The sequence below is a fragment of the Neltuma alba genome, unplaced genomic scaffold (assembly GCF_004799145.2).
Source record: "Neltuma alba isolate B1F8T4 unplaced genomic scaffold, ASM479914v2 tig00010549_pilon, whole genome shotgun sequence".
NCBI classification, from domain to species: Eukaryota; Viridiplantae; Streptophyta; class Magnoliopsida; order Fabales; family Fabaceae; genus Neltuma; species Neltuma alba.
Window position 1 is genome coordinate 290775 of NW_021635416.1, and position 19070 is coordinate 309844.

The following is a 19070-nucleotide window of genomic DNA, read 5'->3' on the forward strand; positions in this document are numbered from 1 at the left end:
GCAGTATATAGAGGAAGAATTGTATACTGGATATGGAATTTACCATACCCTTATTGTATGGTTAATAGGCAATTTTCTGGAAACCTAGGAGGATCTCAAGCAAGGAAACAAGGAGGAAACATTAAGCGTGGAACTGAGGTAGCGTGAACTTGCAATTATTTTGTTGACCTGCATTTGATGTTTCTGCTATGTGTGTTTATGTGCCATGAGAATGTTTATGTACAGATGATGTGAAATCCTTACAATGTATGCCTTGGCTCTTGCATGCTTGAGTTTTGACCAGAATGATTATATGCTCCATGATATGATGACATGGATACAGAATGGTTATGGCATGGCATAAAGACTAGCAATGTTATTTTACTACATGTAGCATGACATCTTATGCATGTTGACTTGATGGTTGTATGTTCAATGCTACTGGGATTTCTATGAAATCTCATTCCTCCTATAACATGATATTCTAGGTGCCACTACTTCCAAGGAGAAGGGAAAAGAAATAATCATGGTTTGAGGAAGTTATGAGTTATGTATTGTATTATACGGTTTTGAACCTTTCTCTTTCAAGCCATGTAAATATATTCTGATCTTGAACACATGTCATGATAACCTTTTTGGATGTATATTAATGGTAGAGTACCTTTATATGTGATTATGATATACTTATAGTGAAAAACGAAATGGTGCTAGAATTAGTGAAAAAGGGGGATAAGAATGGTCTAGATTTGACCAAACTTTGACCAACGAAGACCCTAGTCAAATGGTTGAATTTTCCCTGAAATTTGATATGCAAATAGATCTTATTTTTCCCTTTAAAATGAGTGGTAAAACGTCACAATCGGAGCTCTGTACAAGAAGTTATGCCTTTTTGAAGTTTGGCAAAATCCTGGAAAATAGAAAAATGACCAAATGAACAGTACTTTTCGAAATTAAAATCGGATATGTTTCTGATTAAAGTGGAACCTGAGGTCATTTTTCCTTGATATATGATGTTAAGAGCTTCGAGTGAGACTTGGAACGACCTTGTTTCGATTTTTCTAGAATTAGTTATGATTTTCCAAAGTTATGTCAAGTTTAAGGTTACAGTGAATAGTAATGCGGGAAAAGAAATTTTCAAATTCAGGTTTTTCAACCCTGTAACCTTAAATTGCGCTTCTGAATATCTTAACTTGGCACAATATAAGGTCACAAATGTAAGGTGTTACAGTATCCCGAGAAGAATCCTTCGGTTTTTCAAATAGTTGGCCGCGGCGAAGTGTCACAACGCTTATCAGATACTGGACTCCACTGATGCAACGTGAGATATGCAGAAAATCAAGAAAATCAGTATATTTGTTTGTATTTCCAAAAATTTTGATGCTATGCAAGATGAAAACCTATACTATGAACAAATATGCAACTAAACTACCTAAGATGCAACCCAAAAGATCAAAACTTCAATTGACAACCAACTAGCACAAGCTAACCTAGAGAACCAATTTCTTAGCTAGCCCCCGCAACGGCGCCACTTGATGAGAGCCTTTTGTCGTTCGCTTTAGGGTTCTCACTCAAAAATAAATCCAAGCTATGCAGTATAATGCAAACCCGGGTCGTTTCACGCTTGGGAGCCTTAATTAATTACCTAAGTTAGACTAAATGCCATGCAAAGTAATGAAAAGGGGTTTTGGGTTTTTTAACATTTAATGAAATGTGCCAAAATTGAATGCAATGAAAACAAACCTAAGATACTATATTTTTGGAGTTTTTAAGATAATAATGATGTAATGGAAATGATTGATAGGAAATATCTTGAAAATGGTTTTGATGGCAATCATAGTTCACTTAAATATTGGGAGTTTCAAAATCCATTAGGTTTTCTTAATAAGAACCTCATTAACTCAATGAGTCCAAAGCTTTCATTAATGAACTCATTGATGAAAACTTTGTTTAGCTTCCCTAATGTGTAAATTTGGAATGATCATGCAATTGGCTCAATGTAACACACAATCGACTCAGTATCAAACATAACCATGCAAGACAGGAGAGAATCATGAGAGTTAAAAGAAGCATATATGCAACTACATATATTTAAGCACAAAATTCAACATCAATCAATCCAAATTACAAATGTTAACCATTAACCAATGATTACAGAATTAATCAAAGCATCTAACTAAGACTTTACAACTCCTAAACCTAGGAAATCATAAATGCCTAGCTAAAAACTAAAGATTAAAACTAAAACTCCCCTTTTAAGCTTGAAAACTCATGCTACTCCACCATCTTCAAGAGTTGGAAAAGCCTCATCATAGCCTTGGAATCAAACCAGAGGTGAATCTTCAACCATAACAGGGAGATGAAGGAAATGAAAATGGATGAAGAAGAAGTGCAGGAAAATGGAAGTGGGAGCTGTGGGAAAGATGAGAAGAGATGATGATAGAAAATGTAACTAGTGGCTCTCTCCTTATGTCTGACCTCACCCATACCCAAAATAGGGTTTCCTTACGTGTATGGGTCAGTTCCTGGAGGTGGGTAGGTCAGATTTTCCTGAAATGATCGGGTCTGAAATGCGACGAAGGAAGAAGTGTGCCGCGGTGAACTATGGCAGAGGCTCCTCTTTGCATCTTGTGCCTTGAGTCTTTAATTCTGGCTCCAATCTCTAGTGTCCTACAATAAAAAGCAACAAATTGAAGTATCAATTGTCCTAGAAATCAATTGAATACAATTAATAACCAATTATGACAATTTTATCCTCAAAAGACACTAACTTAAAGTAAGGACTCTTAATCTAAATTAAGCACAATTATCATTAAAAAGGGCCAGAAAATACTACAAAATCATGGATAACGTAATAAAAAGATAATAATAACTTGAGCTCAATCAGGTGTATCACCATAATTTAGCCTCCATTCTGCAGCTTGCTCTTGCGAGTTACAGGCCCTAAAATGTTACATTATATTTGGGGGATGAGATTTTTGAAAATCCCAATAGCAAAATCAATCAACCAAAACATTAACATGCATCAATTACAAGCATTCCAACCTTTTGCTATTAATAGGGAACTACTTTACCTCATACATGTAGCACTCTAACATACAATAGCCAAGGCACATAAAGCAAGGAGTATAGCTACACAATCATCATCATCCTCATCATTTAGTTCAACCACATAATAGCACATGAAATTGCAAAGCAATCAATGCAACTTTCAACATTAAGGTCAATTAAATCTTACTACCTTAATCCAACGCTCTTTGATTTTCTTGTTCTCCTTTCTTGCTTCCACAAATGCCAAAACCTAACATGGCAATCCACAAAAATGGCAGCAAGAATCATCAACCATTCCTTATAAAATCAATAACATAATTCAAGTAACTCCTAAACCCCCTTAAAGCTTCTATCTTTGTTCTTGAATTTTTAGAGTTAGTTTCCATAAACCCTAAAAATCACTTCTTGACTCAAGCCTACATGATTTTTCATGTAGATTCTAAATATCACTTGGATTTAACAAAATAAATTTCCTTCCTTCAGTTTCAGTTTGGCCGAACCACTATGGTTCACTTTTCAAAAATTACAACTTTGATTCTATGGCTTCCAACACTTGTTCTTTAGGTTTATCCTACACTATTTTCCATTTTGAACACAATGGAAGCCTCAAAACTTTGAAAAACTCATCCTAGGGTCCAGATCTAGCCTTGGCCGAAATGAAACTCAAGCAACATGGTAAGGAAAACACTTCAAAACCAACCTTCAACCACTTGTAACTACTAGGATCTACCATAGTTTGAAGTGTTCTAGCAAGATTGAACCATAAAACTTCCTCCTCTACCATATATATGTTTCGACCAGCATCAAAGGAGAAGAGAAACTAGGATTTTCAACCATACAACTCAAGCAAATAAGGCAAGGAACAACTTAGAACCGAAAACTTACCTTAGATCTCACTTGTATGCTTAAAGTTGATGCCTTCTCCTTGGTTCTCCCTTGAACTCTCTCTTTTCCCTTTCCTTTCTCACTTGGCCGAACAATAACCAGAAAATGGGGGGAGGAAGAGCTCATCAATGAACCAAAAATATCCCATCTACCACATTTAATGAGGAGCCAAGTGTCAAGTGCCTACTCCTTCTTAATTTTCCCTCTTAATTAACTTAATGACAATTGAAATTAATTTCAAAAGTCAAGATCCTCTCCATTGGTAGCTTAACACTTGGAAAGCTCTAATTACCACCCATTAAAGGCTTGACAAGTGGAAACTTGTAGGCCAACTAAAGTGTAAGACTCCGATTAACACTTTATCGGTGCACTTTCACTCCGGGTTTAATTTCTTTTCTATAATTACAGTGCTCTGGCCTCTATAATTATTTTCTGTCAGATCCATAAATTATTCTCCTCTACAATTACAAGACTCCCATTTTTATCCACTTGTAGGCCCTCTTCGTCTCAATTTAAATTTTCCAATAATTAAATAAAATGGAAAACTAATTTTCCTTCTCTTTAGTGATTTTTCCACTTTTTTCTGAGGAATTGGGAAAAATCTTGGATACTTGAGGGTCTATTTTTAATTCCATAATCTCTTATAATTCCTTGGGATATCATAGGAATTTTCTGGGACTTTATTCTTCTTAAAAAAATTTATTTGGAATTTTCCAAATAAAGACCTTAAACTAGCTTAAATTGCCCTTAAATTCCTTTGTAATTTCTCTAGGGGCAAATTGGTCATAAAACCAATTTTATAATCCCATATAATTCTCAAGGAACCTTTTCCTTATTTTTCCTTAATTTTTTGAGGCTTGGAAATATTTTTCCATAATTATCCTTGACCAATTTTTTCTTAATTAGTCAAACTTTTCATAATTGGCTTGGAAAATTATAATAATTATTTTTCACCAAAATTCTTCTATTTCTCTTTGTCATTTTTTACCATTAATTACTTGGCAATATCCCTATTCCTAAATGCCATATTTTTTGATGTGACAATAACTAAGCCTTTGACTTTCACTAGGATATCCTCTAAGAAGCCGTGTGGGTACCTCATGGTCCTATCAGCTAACTAGAGCATCATGGTGGTAGGTTTAAGACTTTTGATTTGTAAGGACTCATATATTGGCCGAGGCATAACATTAATGGCAGCACCTAAATCAAGTAAAGCCTTAGGAATAGTTGTCCTACCTACAGTACAAGGTATAGTAAAGGAACCAGGGTCATGAAATTTGATTGGGAGTTATGGTTTAAACAAAGCAGACACACTAGAGAGCAACTAGACTCATTCATTAGGTTTAAACTTCCTCTTATGTGTGCACAGCTCTTTTAAAACTTTAGCATACTTAGGGATCTTTTTAATAAGTTCAAGCAAGGGTATATTTACTTCAGCTTTTCTGAAAGTTTCAAGCAACTCATTATCTTGTTTTTCATTAGAAATTTTCATACCTTGCAAGTAAGATTGAGGAAAAAGAAGTTCATTGAGATTTATCTTCTTACCCTTGTTGCTCAAAGCTCCATGAGTGCTTATTCCCGCTTTGTTTTTCCTTTGTTTGCCCTTACATTTTGACCCTTCCATAGGGTTCTCCTCTTCTTGTGCATCTTTACTTTCTGGGGATCTCTTTCCCCTAAGAAGTTCCTCCTCCTTGGAACTTTTAGATTTGCCCAACTTCATAGAGGTGAGTGAAGAAGTCTCTATTTCTTGCTCAGATGCATCTCTATCTATCCTTTTATCCTCAAAGTGGACCTTTCAACCACTTCTTAAGAATATCTCATTAAGGGCTTTGGGATTGATTATCGTGTTGGAAGGAATGCTACCCCTACTCTTAGCTTGCATATCATTGACCGTATTGGATAATTGGGTCAAATGACTAGTGATGTCGGCAGTTTTCAAGGTGAGCTCCTCCAATTTCTTATGAACATCTGAGTTATCTTTCTGCATCCCCTGCAATATGGTAGTTATAGAGATGAACTTGTCATCACTTTCCTTCATCCGTCCCTCTATGTTTGTCATATGAGCAACCATGCTCTCCAAGAGTTGTGAAGTGTCATCTCCTCTTGGTAGTGGTTGAGATACCACAATTTGTTGTGGAGTTGTCACTACTGCTCTTGAAGGATCTTGAAATGTGCTTGAAGTGGCCCCAGGATTGTAGAACTGATTGCCTTAGAACTAGTTTGGTCCATTTGCTCCCACACCCCATTTGATGTTTGGATGATCTCTCCAACTGAGGTTGTAGGTGTTTGAGTAGGGGTTCCTTTTCTGATATTACCCCTCTCTTCCTTGGTACATAGCGTTCACTTCTTCAATCAGCCCAGGGCAATTTGGAGTAGTATCCATTAGTGAATTACAAACTTCACAACTTGTAGCTACTAGGGCAAGAGAGCGAGTCTTGTTGGAGCGAAGGCTTTCAACCGTATTTGCAAGTTTAGACATATCTTGGGCTAGCTTTACCAAGAGGGTGTCTCTTTCAAATTTGGGGTCCCTTGAATCCCTTGAGCTCACATGTTGTCTATTAAGAGCAAAGGTCCTTATTAACTCCCATACAGCCCTTGGTTCTATATTTTCTGCAGACCCATTTGTAGTGGCATTCAAAACTTGTGCATCATATGTTGATAACCCATTATAGAAATATTATACCAAGTGCTCCTCAAGAATCTGATGGTTGGGGCACTAGGTAAGCATCTCTTGAAATCTGCTCCAAAATTCAAAGAATGTCTCGAACAGCTCTTGCTTAGCTGCTGAAATTTCCTTAAGGGAGGCTGAAATCTTTGTGAAGGGGAAGTATTTATCCAAGAATGCTTTCTTCAAACTGGTCCATGACTTATAGGTATTGTCCATGTAGAGCAACAGTTTCATGTACCATTCTTTAGCTTTGCCCTCCAAAGATAAGTGAAAAACCTTCCATATAACGTTATCAATACTGGCTCCTACTGGCTTCATGGACAAACACTGCATATAAAGAGTCAGGAGGTGCAAGTATGGGTTTTCTCCTGCAAGACCATGGAACCTAGACAATAAGTGGATCAGTTGACCTTTAATTTCAAAATCTGTATTGAAAGTAAGAAAAACACTAGGTATAAGTTCAAAGTTCCCATCAGATTGAGTTAGTTCCTTAATGGTTCTACCCTTAAGTTGTTCATTAATCCTATTCTCGCCATTATTTTCTCCTTGCCCCTCATTACCACCATTATTAGGTTTATTATGGTTACCATTCCCATTCCCACCATTTGGACCATGAAAAGGTACTTCCGCCATAATTTCTTCTTCTACTTCTTCACTCTCACTAGATGAATAGGATAGGTTTCATAAAATAAGCAGACTACAAGATCCTGTATGTCTACCTCTCCTACCACTACGCACTTTAGGCATGCACAATTACTTAAAATTCAAGTACAGATATAGTTCAAGAAAGAGGTAGGTTCAAAATCGTGTATTTACCAAGTGTGTAGTTCAAAATTGAGGCAAACTCAATGATTTCAAATAGTGCTTAGTGAGTTTAAGGTGTATGAAGTGCTATACACTCTCAAAGTATGTGCAGAAAGCAAGGTTATGCAAAAAGAGTAAGTCTGGACACTCAGGAAAATTTTCAGTGGAAAACCAGATCAGGTCACGACTTGGGTAATCCAGGTCGCGACTTCAATGAACAGAAAGTAACCCTAAAAGAAGAGGGGAATGAGGTCGCAACTTGCAAAAGTCCAAGTCACAACTTAAACAGATCGAGAGCAACACTGGAAAACAGAAGTCTGAGGTTGCAACAAGCCATAAGTCAAGTCGTGACTTAATCACTGAGGTCGCAACTCAAAGTCATAGAGAGCTATTTTCACAAAACCTTTGAAAAATTCAACCAGATACTAAACAGCTATGCATATAGTTCAAAATTTCAAGCAATTGGCTAAAACACTCAGGATCAAGCTAGAACAAAATGCAAAATGCTATGCAAGAATGTGAATGCAAATGCAAATGTATAGAAAAACAAGACATTTGGTTCTATTTTTCACAAAAATTTTGATGCTATGAAATGCAAGATTTAAGTTCAAAAAATAAAACTCCACGAGAATCAACCCAAATCACAATAGTAAGGAAAACCAATTACTAGGGAACCAATTCAATGGCTCCCCAACAACGACACTATTGTTCAAGGCCAGACTATCGCCTTTCGGATCATCAAGAAAGTGAGTTGCACCAGAAAAATGCAGTATAGGATGCAACCAGTCATTCTTCTTGAGGAGTTTGTTATTGGAAATCCTAGTCTAAATGGGTTTTCAAAAGCATTGTAAATTTGAGTGAGTAAAAGGGGGTTTTAGTTGTTTTAAAGATGGTGCAACAAATGTAAAGTGCAAAAAGTTGACCATGTTTGGTATTTTAAATGAATGAAGAAATGTTTTGGATTAAAAGGAAATTATGGTTAAACAGTCTCTTGATGATGAAAACTCGGCTATCACTGCTCTTTAAAATGATTGGGAGTTTTAGAAAGCCTCTAAGTCTGAAGAAAACCCCAAGTAATCACTTGGGTCCAATATCTTAATTAATGACAACTCACTTTAATCAAAGTTAACTAACATCTCTTAAGACACTGCTGAAAACCACTTAGAGTGTAGATGAATGGATGATGGAAATGCCCTCTGAATGTCAATCGATAAACATAGAATACCAAGTGCACAGATTAATCAACAATAATCACTAAAAATCAAACTGAACACAAGGATTCAAACTGCAATATTAAATAGATTAATCAACATTAGCATCATTCAATCCAAATCCAATAAAATAGTCTAAACACCAGTTTTACAATCATAAACCAAGTTTGATACAAGTGCAGAAAGTTCCTAAATCTAAAAATATTCAACACAGCATTAAATACAGGTTTAGACTATAGAAAAACTCCCCGATTAAGTCATTGAGCTCAAGCTTCGTTCTCCATCACCAAGAAGCTAAGCGGTTTAGCCTCTCATGCCTTCAAACCAATCGCAATTGCTCTAGGAATGAACAGCCATGGTCAAAGCTAAAAATAAAGTTGGAAAAATGGAGAAGAAGGTGATTGGAGTGGTTTGATCAGTCGAGAACTGCTGAAAATGATGAATAGATGAAGAAAAATGGAAGTTTTAGTTGTAGGATCAATGGAGACTTGAGAGGAAATGATGGTGGCTCAACCCTGTGCAAATCTGCAGAATGGAAGAGTGTCTTTTCATGGTGGTTGCCCCCCTTAGATATAGAAGCTCAAAAACCTATTCCAAAATGCACAGCTTCACTTAATGCACTCAGGTCGCGACCTCAGGAATGTAGGGTTGCGACTTAGGGGGTTCAGGTCGCGACCTGATAAGTTCCATGTCACGACCTAGGAAGATAGAGAGCTTTCATCTTGACTTAGGTCCAAAACGCGTAGTTTCACTAAGAGGCATCCAGGTCACAACCTCAGGAGTCTATGTCGCGACCTGGGGAGGCAGAACACTCCCAACTCTTGTGTTTTGGTCCTTGTAAGATTTTGGCTCCATCCATACTGCATCATGGTTCTTGGGTCCTTCTCCAATTGCCTGAAAATTACAATAAAGAGCTTTCTAAAGACCAACTGATTACAGATCAAGGCAATTAAAATTGAGAAGAGAAAAATGACCTTTTTTACCCCTTAAACAGCAAAATGCAATGCATGACTCAATGTAATCAAATGGATATAAATACATGCATAATGAGGGTAAAATTATTGTAAAAGATTAGAAAACACTTGAGAAAATCATATAAAGATTGGGTTCTATCATTCCTTAAGGGAGTTATGCTCCCCTTGAATTTCCTCCATAAAATCTATCAATTCTAGTGTAATTCCAAGCCACATTAACAGTCATTCAACTTGAATATAACACTTAACCTTAAATTTTCCTAATTCCCTCTTTTTCTTTAAGTTTTAACATAATTAATCCTCCTTTGGTTCATTCCTACACAAATTTTTAATGTAGAATTCAAATATCAATTCAAATTTATGAAAATCAAACTCCTTCCTTCTCAACCAACCTTGGCTGAATAGGGGTCTATACTTTTCCAAACATTCCATTTTTTATTTCAATAATTTTAAGCACTTTCTCTTGTGTTTCCCTACACAAGAACATCTTTTAAACCCATTGAAATCATCAAAATGCATCAAAACAATCCCTTATATCAAGAACTTACATTGGCCAAATTATAGCATAATGAACCCTACTTTGATTTTCTTCCAAAAATCAATCCAAACGCCACTTAAACATGATAATTCTAACTCATTTTCAAGGCTTCTATCCTTTTCTAATTCATATTCATATTGACTGAATTTAAGGCAGCAAAACACCTCCCATAATAATTTAATTTTCTAACTAAAACAAGCTTTAATCTTAACCAAACAAAAGCTCAAACATACCTTGGTGAATCCTGGATTAAAGTTCGATAATTTCTTGTCCAAAAGCACTTAACAGGTTCAGGTTTGAAGCTCAAGAAAAAGTTTTGATAGAACCTCCCCTTCTTTTGCCAATTTTCTACCTATTTTAGGATATTTTAAGGGGGCTATTTATAGGCAAAATAATCTACCACCTCCCCCCTTAATTGGACGTGTAAAGTGCCACCTAAGAGGGCACTTGGCTACCATCAAGTGTGGAATAAGTTTAGATCAAGCTAAGTGTCTAATTCCTAGAATGTTCCAAGATATTTATGTAAAAATTGGATTAAATCCCAATTTCATGAAGGGTTCAGATCTTGCACAAAATTGGGCCTTCTCTAGGCCCAATGTGGGGCCCACTTATGGTTTAGGATGATCCAAAACGATTGCCCACAAACCAAATCCCAATCCCAAACCATTTTGAAACTTTATTGGTTACTATTCATGTGCAACATTACATAATTTTTTTAGGCCTCCAAAATTTATTTCTCTTCATGAAAAATCCTATTATAATATAATAATGTATTCTGGAAATTTTCATAATTTTTCTCCACCTCTAAGTATTTATTTTGTATTTTCCTTGAATAGGCCTTTATTAGTAAAACTAGGGGAAATAAATTCTCTAAAATTAATTCTTGTGCTTTCAAGACCTAAAACCAATTTTATAAATTCAATCTAATAGTTAGATAATTATTTTATATTTTTTCCAGAATTATTGAAGCCTCTAACTATTTAAAATAATTATTTTTCTCTAATTTCCTATTATTTTCCTCAAAAAACCTTCATTTACGGGAAATTCCATAACAAGTTATTTTTATAATAATTCCATCTTCCAGGCCTCAATTGAGGTTTCAAAACCTCTAATTCAGTTTTTTCCCATTTTTTGGAAATTTTCTAGAGTTTTTCTCAAATTTTCCCGTTTTACAATTCCTAGATTGATAAATCCGAAAATATCAATTTGGACCCTATCAGGGTTTCACATCAAAAGTTGTTTCCTCTCTCTGTCTATTTTCTATATTGGCTCTCATCCTAATTTTTAACTCTTTATGTCTAGATAAAATTTTTCAGGATGTGACATCAATCATACCATTAATTACACAATTCTTTCTAAAACCCTACCCCTTTTTTCAATTAAATTAGGGTTTTAGTATCATCAATTTTTCTATAACTCCCATAGGTGTTCCCTACATAATTTTTCATGTAGAATTCATTTTTGAACTTAGATTCATCAACCCAACTCCTCCAACCACTTCTTTTCTTGGCCGAATTAACACCTTATGGTTCAAAATTCCATTTTCAATTTTAATACTTCTAAACATATGTTCTCCTTATATCCCTACACAAAATCACCCTCTAAATCTGTTGGAAGCATCAAAATAACAAAAATCAAAGCCTAGGGTATCCATCTCCATTTAGCTAAATAGTTTCCCCTTAATACATAAGTTGATATCTCTCAAATAATCAAGTTTAATCACTATCTAACAATCATTTCTAGCCCTTTAAACTATATAACAACTCAATATTAATCATAAATCATCAAGACCATTTTGTGCAGCACCCTCCCCCGAGGGTTTCAACTATCAAACTTCACCAAAACCAAGTTTAAAACCATCAAACTATAGGGAGTGACGTACTAGATAGGAGAGACAAGCTTTTACCTTGATTACACCCTTGATTCACCTCGGTTTTAGTTTGTTCTTTCTCTCCTCTTCTTCCTCCTCAAGTGGCCAAAACGTTTCTGCCTCCAATGCTCCAAATAAACTGAAAGAAAGGTGGAAATAATAGAGAGGGATTGATACTTATAAACATAGATTAACTTGCCACATGTTACCATCTTAGCCTTTTTTTTATTTATCACATACACATGTACAAACTCTTCTATTCTCTCTTGATATGACGCCACATGGGGGCTGAGGTGTCCTCTATATTTAATGCAAAATGCCACCTCATAGGACACTTAATCATCCATATGTAAAAATTCTACATATGTTATTCAAAAATCCATTCTTCCAACTATATCCTTTAATAACTTGTATTATTCCATTTTAGCCCTCAATTCCTATAAATGGCACCATTCAAGTCAAAATAATGGGGAACAATTTGACCTCACCAAGCTTATGGTCAACACACTATGTAATTTCACGTAATCGGTTAAATTTTTCTCAGATCCTGTTAAATTTTCTGTCTCCAAAAATTCATTTTCTTACACTAATAGCTTCCCCTTAATGAGAAATGATTCCCCAAATTTTCTCAAATTTTATTTTAGCTTATAACCCCTCCAATTGAATTTTGTCTGAATCGGCCCTTCATTGATAAAAAATTTCAACTTTAAATAATTTAAAACTAAGCTCTACATTTTTAGAGATTGGGAACAATTTTAAAATTCATGATAATCCTTTAAATAATTTTCCTAATTTTACATGAATTATTGAGGCCCCTAGATATTTTTAATAATTCAATTTGTCCAATTTTTCCTTAATTAGCCAAAATTCTAGGAAAATACAGAAAAATATAAATAAATTATTTTTATCCCCTTTTTATCTCTCTAGACCTCAAACATTGTTCTATACCCTTTGTACTATTTTTCATGGTTTTTAGGGAATTTTTTGAATTTTCAGTCTACATTCCTATTTGTTTAATATTGACCAAATATTTTGAAAATAATAGTTCGGTCTCGGTTTGATCTCAATTCAAAAGTTGTGTCATTTCTTTATTGACTACCCTGCTTACTTATGGGCTAATTTATATTCCTCATTTCTTGGGTTAACATTACTAGGATATGACATTTCTTGTGTTCTTGAGGTTGTTCTACTTAGTGACTTTAAAATTCTCTAGATCCAACTATGTGACAACAAACACATGCTTCCGTCATATAGTAGCAATCCAATCAAGCCTCCATAAAAGTGCAAATAGTGAATATTCATTGTTGACTGATATGGCCATCATGATGCAATCAAAGTACAATAAGTACTAGAGGGATATGGGAAAAATGAATCCATTACTGATTGTAGGGGTGATCCTTGATCCTAGATACAAATTGACATATGTTAATATTGCTTTTGATAGAACGTTTCCCAATGATCCCAAAAAGTGTGAGGTTACATTGAAGTATGTTATGAGTGTCTTGTATCACTTATATGATCAATATGCAGTCAATGTTAGACCTTCTGATTATCTTAGCCATCTGTGGAGTAAGTGGATACTACTAGTGGTAATGTAAACAATAAGTTACTTCATGATGTTGAAGAGTCCATTAGGCATGATCCTACCTACCAGGAGTTCTTAGCCACTACAAGCACATGTAAGAAACCTGAGCAAGTTTCTGAGATTGTTGAATATCTTCAAGCTGGATTAGTTGGTTTTGCTGATCCTAGTTTGACCTTTTGGCATAGTAGAGAGTAAATGCTTCCAAATATAAAGTTCTCTATCTCATTGCACGTGATTTGTTGGCTACACCACTATCTACAATCTCTTCAAAATCTGCTTTTAGTATTAGGGATCGAGTACTTCATACTTTTAGAAGTTTTTTATCTTCAAAGATGGCTGAGGGACTCATATGTGCTCAAAATTGGCTATGTACAAATCGACCTACGTCTAATAATTTGGATATTGTTAATGTTGATAGTTGTTAGTAATTAGCTAATTTCTATATCATTTCCAGTTTGCATTGCTTCACGTTTTTCCTCATATTAATGAACTAACTTGTCTTTAATTGTTTTCTTCTTGTAGAGTAAGAGTTGGCAGCTATAAGTTCAACAATTTCAAGTGATTCTGAAGAAGATGATAATGATATTGATTCAACCAATTCTTCTATGTTATTTTATATAATTTTCAAGGCTTTTATCATGAGTTAGTGCTCTTTTAGTGATAATTGTGTTTAATTTAGATTAAGAGTTCCTACTTTGAGTTAATGTCTTTTTTAGGATAAAATTGTCATAATTGGTTATTAATTGTATTCAATTAATTTTTAGGACAATTAATGTTTCAAATAGTTGCTTTTCATTGTAGAACACTTAAGAATTATAGTCAAGATTGAAGACCAACGGATTACACAACATGAGAACTCAGAGTATTGATTATAGAACTGTTCGTCGCGGCCAAGAAAAATATGTGCTACGGCACAAGTGTGAAAATGTGCATCAGTGTCTATTCAAGATACCTTCGTTGCGGCAAACATTTTCCTTCGCCGTGGCAAAGTCCTTGTATCAGTAACGCCAGGTCGGATCTAAAACATGAAAATGGAGCACCCATTCACATAATCCGACCCAGACTAACCCCTTAAACATCTAGAAACCCTATTTTCAAAGTAACACTCAGTTCTCTCATCTCATACACCTCTCTTCATCCATCTTCTTGCCTCTCTATTTCCACCTTCTTCTCGATCCATTTCCTTTACTTTCTTTTTCATCCCATCCCATTCTCCTCTACTTCTAGCTGCTATGGCTGATGATTTCACTCCTATTAGGGTTGTTCCTAAAGCTATGAAGGGCTAGGGTTCCACCCTCTTAAAGATGGAAGCTGGTGCTTAAGTTCCCAAGCTCAGTGGGGGAGTTTTCCTATTTCATCCTTAGTGTAGCTATAGGTTTGTGATTTCCCAGGTCTTAGGAATAATAATTTATAGTCAAACTCTTTGATTATGATTATAATCACTGTAGGATGATTAATTTGGGTTTTAGATTGGTTAATGAGGATTTTGTGCTCTTCAATATATGCGATTGTATATATATTTAGGTTTGACTACGTACTTCCTTTTCATTGATCATGATTATGTTAGTTGTTTTGGAAGAAAAGGATTTTTAATTGAATTTGATGCATTAACTAATCACAAGCACACACTAAGAGGACTTAACAATGTCTTAAGGATTGGATTCAAGACTTAAGACATTAGACTCAATGATATTTGAGATTTTCCATTTAAAAGTAAAAATAAACTCCTATTATCTTTTATGAACAATGATTGCATTAATCCATTTTCAAGAGGCTCACTGTCATCCATTCCTATTCCATCATCATTTTATCAAAAACCCAAAAATATAGTGGCTTAGGTTTATTTTTATTGCATATATTTTATTCACAATTCAATTTAAATTTTAAAACCCAAACCCCTTTCATTACATTACATGGCATTTAGTCTAACTTAGGTCATCAATAAAAGCTCCATGTGAACACAACCCAGATTACACTGCTATACTACATCCCTTGGATCCAGTTATAAATTTCTTGCATTTGACCTTAAAGCGTAACAACACGATCAAATCAGATATTGATCATACTCAAGATCTAGCTGGATGATTAATTGATGATATTATTTTTTATTCAGCTTTTCATCAAATCTTAGATGCTTGTATGAACTTTTAGCCTTTAGGTGGAAGTTGGAGCTTTTATCAAACTTTGATTTTTTGTCACTTTGTATGAGATTATGTGATTGAATCTGGATGATATTATGTGATGTTGTTAAATTATATTATGGTATTGTTATTTCATATTTGGTATGCCACTTAGTATGCAAAATTTGTTGGCAGCTTTGTAAGGTAGAATATAATGCAATTATGTTGAATAAAACTTAGGAACAAATAAAAAAATAAACGGGTTACCTCATTACCCGGTCAGCCCAACCCATTTGGTACGGGCTTAAATGGGTTATCATTAGGTTATGGGCTAACCCGTGCCTGTTAATTATAATGGGGCAAACTATAGGCTAACCTTCATGCTACCCTGTCCTGCCTACTAGTCAGCCCTAGTAAAAATGCCACCTTTATTGTCATTTCACAATCAAAACTTATCATTCTAGATAAATTATTGTCATTTTTAATTGATTCACATGTTATTTCACGTTATGTATTAGAGAAAAATGCCTTGTTAATCTCAAGTTTAGGCTTGTCATTTCCCAATTAAGACTTGTCATTTTCAAATAAAATGTTGCCACGAGTTGGAGGTGGAAAAAAAGAGTTCACTTATATTTTTGTTTGCATTATAATATTAAGATACCATTGGTGACCCAATAGTCACTTATTTTTTTAGTTGGCCTAAATAACCATGGGGTGGTGAGATTAAATCCCACCCTACTACTTTTCACAAATAATCAAGGAACAAAAAATCAGACTGGACATTAAACTAGTTGAGGTAGTAGTTCAAGGGTTAGTGGGTCAGACCAAGGTCCAATCGGGATCAAACTGGTCATATTAAAATAATATAATTTAATTAAAAATAACAAAATACAATAACAATAATAATTCACTAATAACAAAATACAAGAAAATACAACAATGGTTTGATTGTAACAATAATAAAGTATAACAATATTGAGAATTTTGATCTTTACAATTCTTTAATAACTAAAATTAATAATTATTGATACTAAAATTATCATTAAAATTCATTCAAATCCATAATGATTGATATATTAGGAGCTAAATGAGAAAAAACAGGATCAATAGCAATATAATTATTCAAACTGGTTCATTACCGATTCATGCCGGTTTTTACCAATTGATCGGACTGGAATGTCGCCTTCCAGGTCATCAAGATTGTGATTGTACCAGATAATGCAGTATTAGGCACAACTAATTGTTCTTCTCGAGGAGCGCTTTATTGGAAAAACCTAGATTAAACTAGTTTTCAAAAACATAATGATTTGGGTAAAGAAAAAGGGGTTTAATTTGTTCAAAAAGTAGTGCAGTAAATATAAATTGCAAAGAAGCAAATCTTTTTGGTATTTTAAATAAATGAAGGAATGATTTGGATTAAGTGGGAAAGTAATATGAAATAGACTCTTGATGACAAAGACTTAGCTATCATGGCTCTTAAATTGATTTAGGAGTTTAGAAATCTCCAAGTCTGATGAAAACCCCCAAGCAATCACTTGGGTCCAATGTTTTAGTTAATGAAAGCTCACTTTGATCAAAGTTAATTAACACCATTTAAAACATTGTTAAAACCACTTAGAGTGTAAATGAATAGATGATGCAAATGCCCTCAGATTGTCAATCAACAACTTAGAATATCAAGTAAACAGATTAATCATCAATGAACACTCACAATAAACTAAACATAAAGATTCAAACTGATATATTATATAGATAAATCAACATTAACAGCATCCAATCCAAATATATTATAGTAGTCTAAACACAAGATTTACAATCATAAATTAAGTCTCACATAAGTACAGAAAATTTCTAAATCTAGAAATGTTCAACACAACGTTAAGTACAAAATTAGACTATAGAAAAACTCCATGATTAAGTCTTTGAGCTCAAGTTTCATCCTCCATCACCAAGAGGCTAAAGAATTAGCCTCTTATGTCTTTAAACTAATCACAATTGCTCCGGCTATGAACAGCCATGAGTGATACTAAAAACGGGGTTGAAAAAATGAAGAAGAAGATGGTTGGAGTGGTTTAATTGGTTCAGAATCACAGAAAATGGTGAAAAAGTAAGGAAAAATGATGATTTGGGGTCTAGGATCAATGAAGTCTTGAGAGGAGTTGATGGAGGCTCATCCCTATGCAAATTTGAGGAATGGATGAGTGTCTTCGTGGTGGCTGCCCCCCTTAGGTGTAGAAGTTGAGAAACCTATTCTAAAACACATAGCTTCATTTAACGCACTCAGGTCGCGATTTCAGACGTATCAGGTCGCGACTCGGGGGCCTAGGACATGACCTCAGCATATCATGTCACGACCTGGGGAAACAGAGAGCATTCAGTCTTGAGTCAACTCCAAAACGCATAGTTCCACTAAAAAGGCATCCAAGTCGTGACTTCAGCTCCTATGGAGGCAAAACACTCCAAATCTTGCGTTTTGGTCCTTATAACCTTATAGCTCTGTCAGTGCTCCATCTTGGGTCTTAGGTCCTTCTCCAATTGCCTGAAAAATCACAACAAAGAGCTTTGTAAAGACCAACTGATTACACATTAAGGCAATTACAATTAAGGAGGGAAAATTGATCCTTTTTACCCCTTAAACAGCAAAATGCAATGCATGAATCAATCAAATCGCTATAAATGCATGCATAATGAGAATAGAAGTGTTGCAAAACATCAGAAAACATTTGAGAAAACCATATAAAGATAAGGTTCTATCACCAGTTTCACCGGTTCACTCCCGGTTTGCCACCGGTTCAATTTGTGGCCGATTCAATACTTAACCCAAATCGAACTACTGGCCCGTTCAATTGGATTCTTGCTAGGCAACACGTTGGTGGCTAGTGTGGCTTCGGCAGGCAGCTGGCAGTGGCATCCCCCGAGGGGTTGAAGGTTTTTTTACAAGAAAAAATAAAAGCTCATTTTTGTCATTTTTTTTGAATTTTAAAATTTTAATTTGAGTGTACTTTACTCCTTATCATTTTCAACTCTTAACTTCATAAATTAAGAACTCACAATTTCATGCTCTTTTTTTTTTTTTTCATTTTCTTCTTAAAAGTAGAAACATCAAATTTAAGGATTCAATTGCCAGTTTGCCAAGCACATATGGATGAAGCGCATCTCGTGCGGACATCCCGCTCTTCCCGGCATTGGCGCCCGCCCAGAAATGATTCACACCCACGCTCCATGCAAGCGCGTGTGTGGGACCTCATGCTTCTCTCCTCTGCAAAGTTGACAGAAACTGAAGAAGCTGCCGGAGGAACGCCGTTTCTCTTTGGGATTTGATTGACTGGGGGGAGACCTCAGCCTTAGGCTTGGCCATGTCCATTCCATACGACGTAGTTTCACTCCC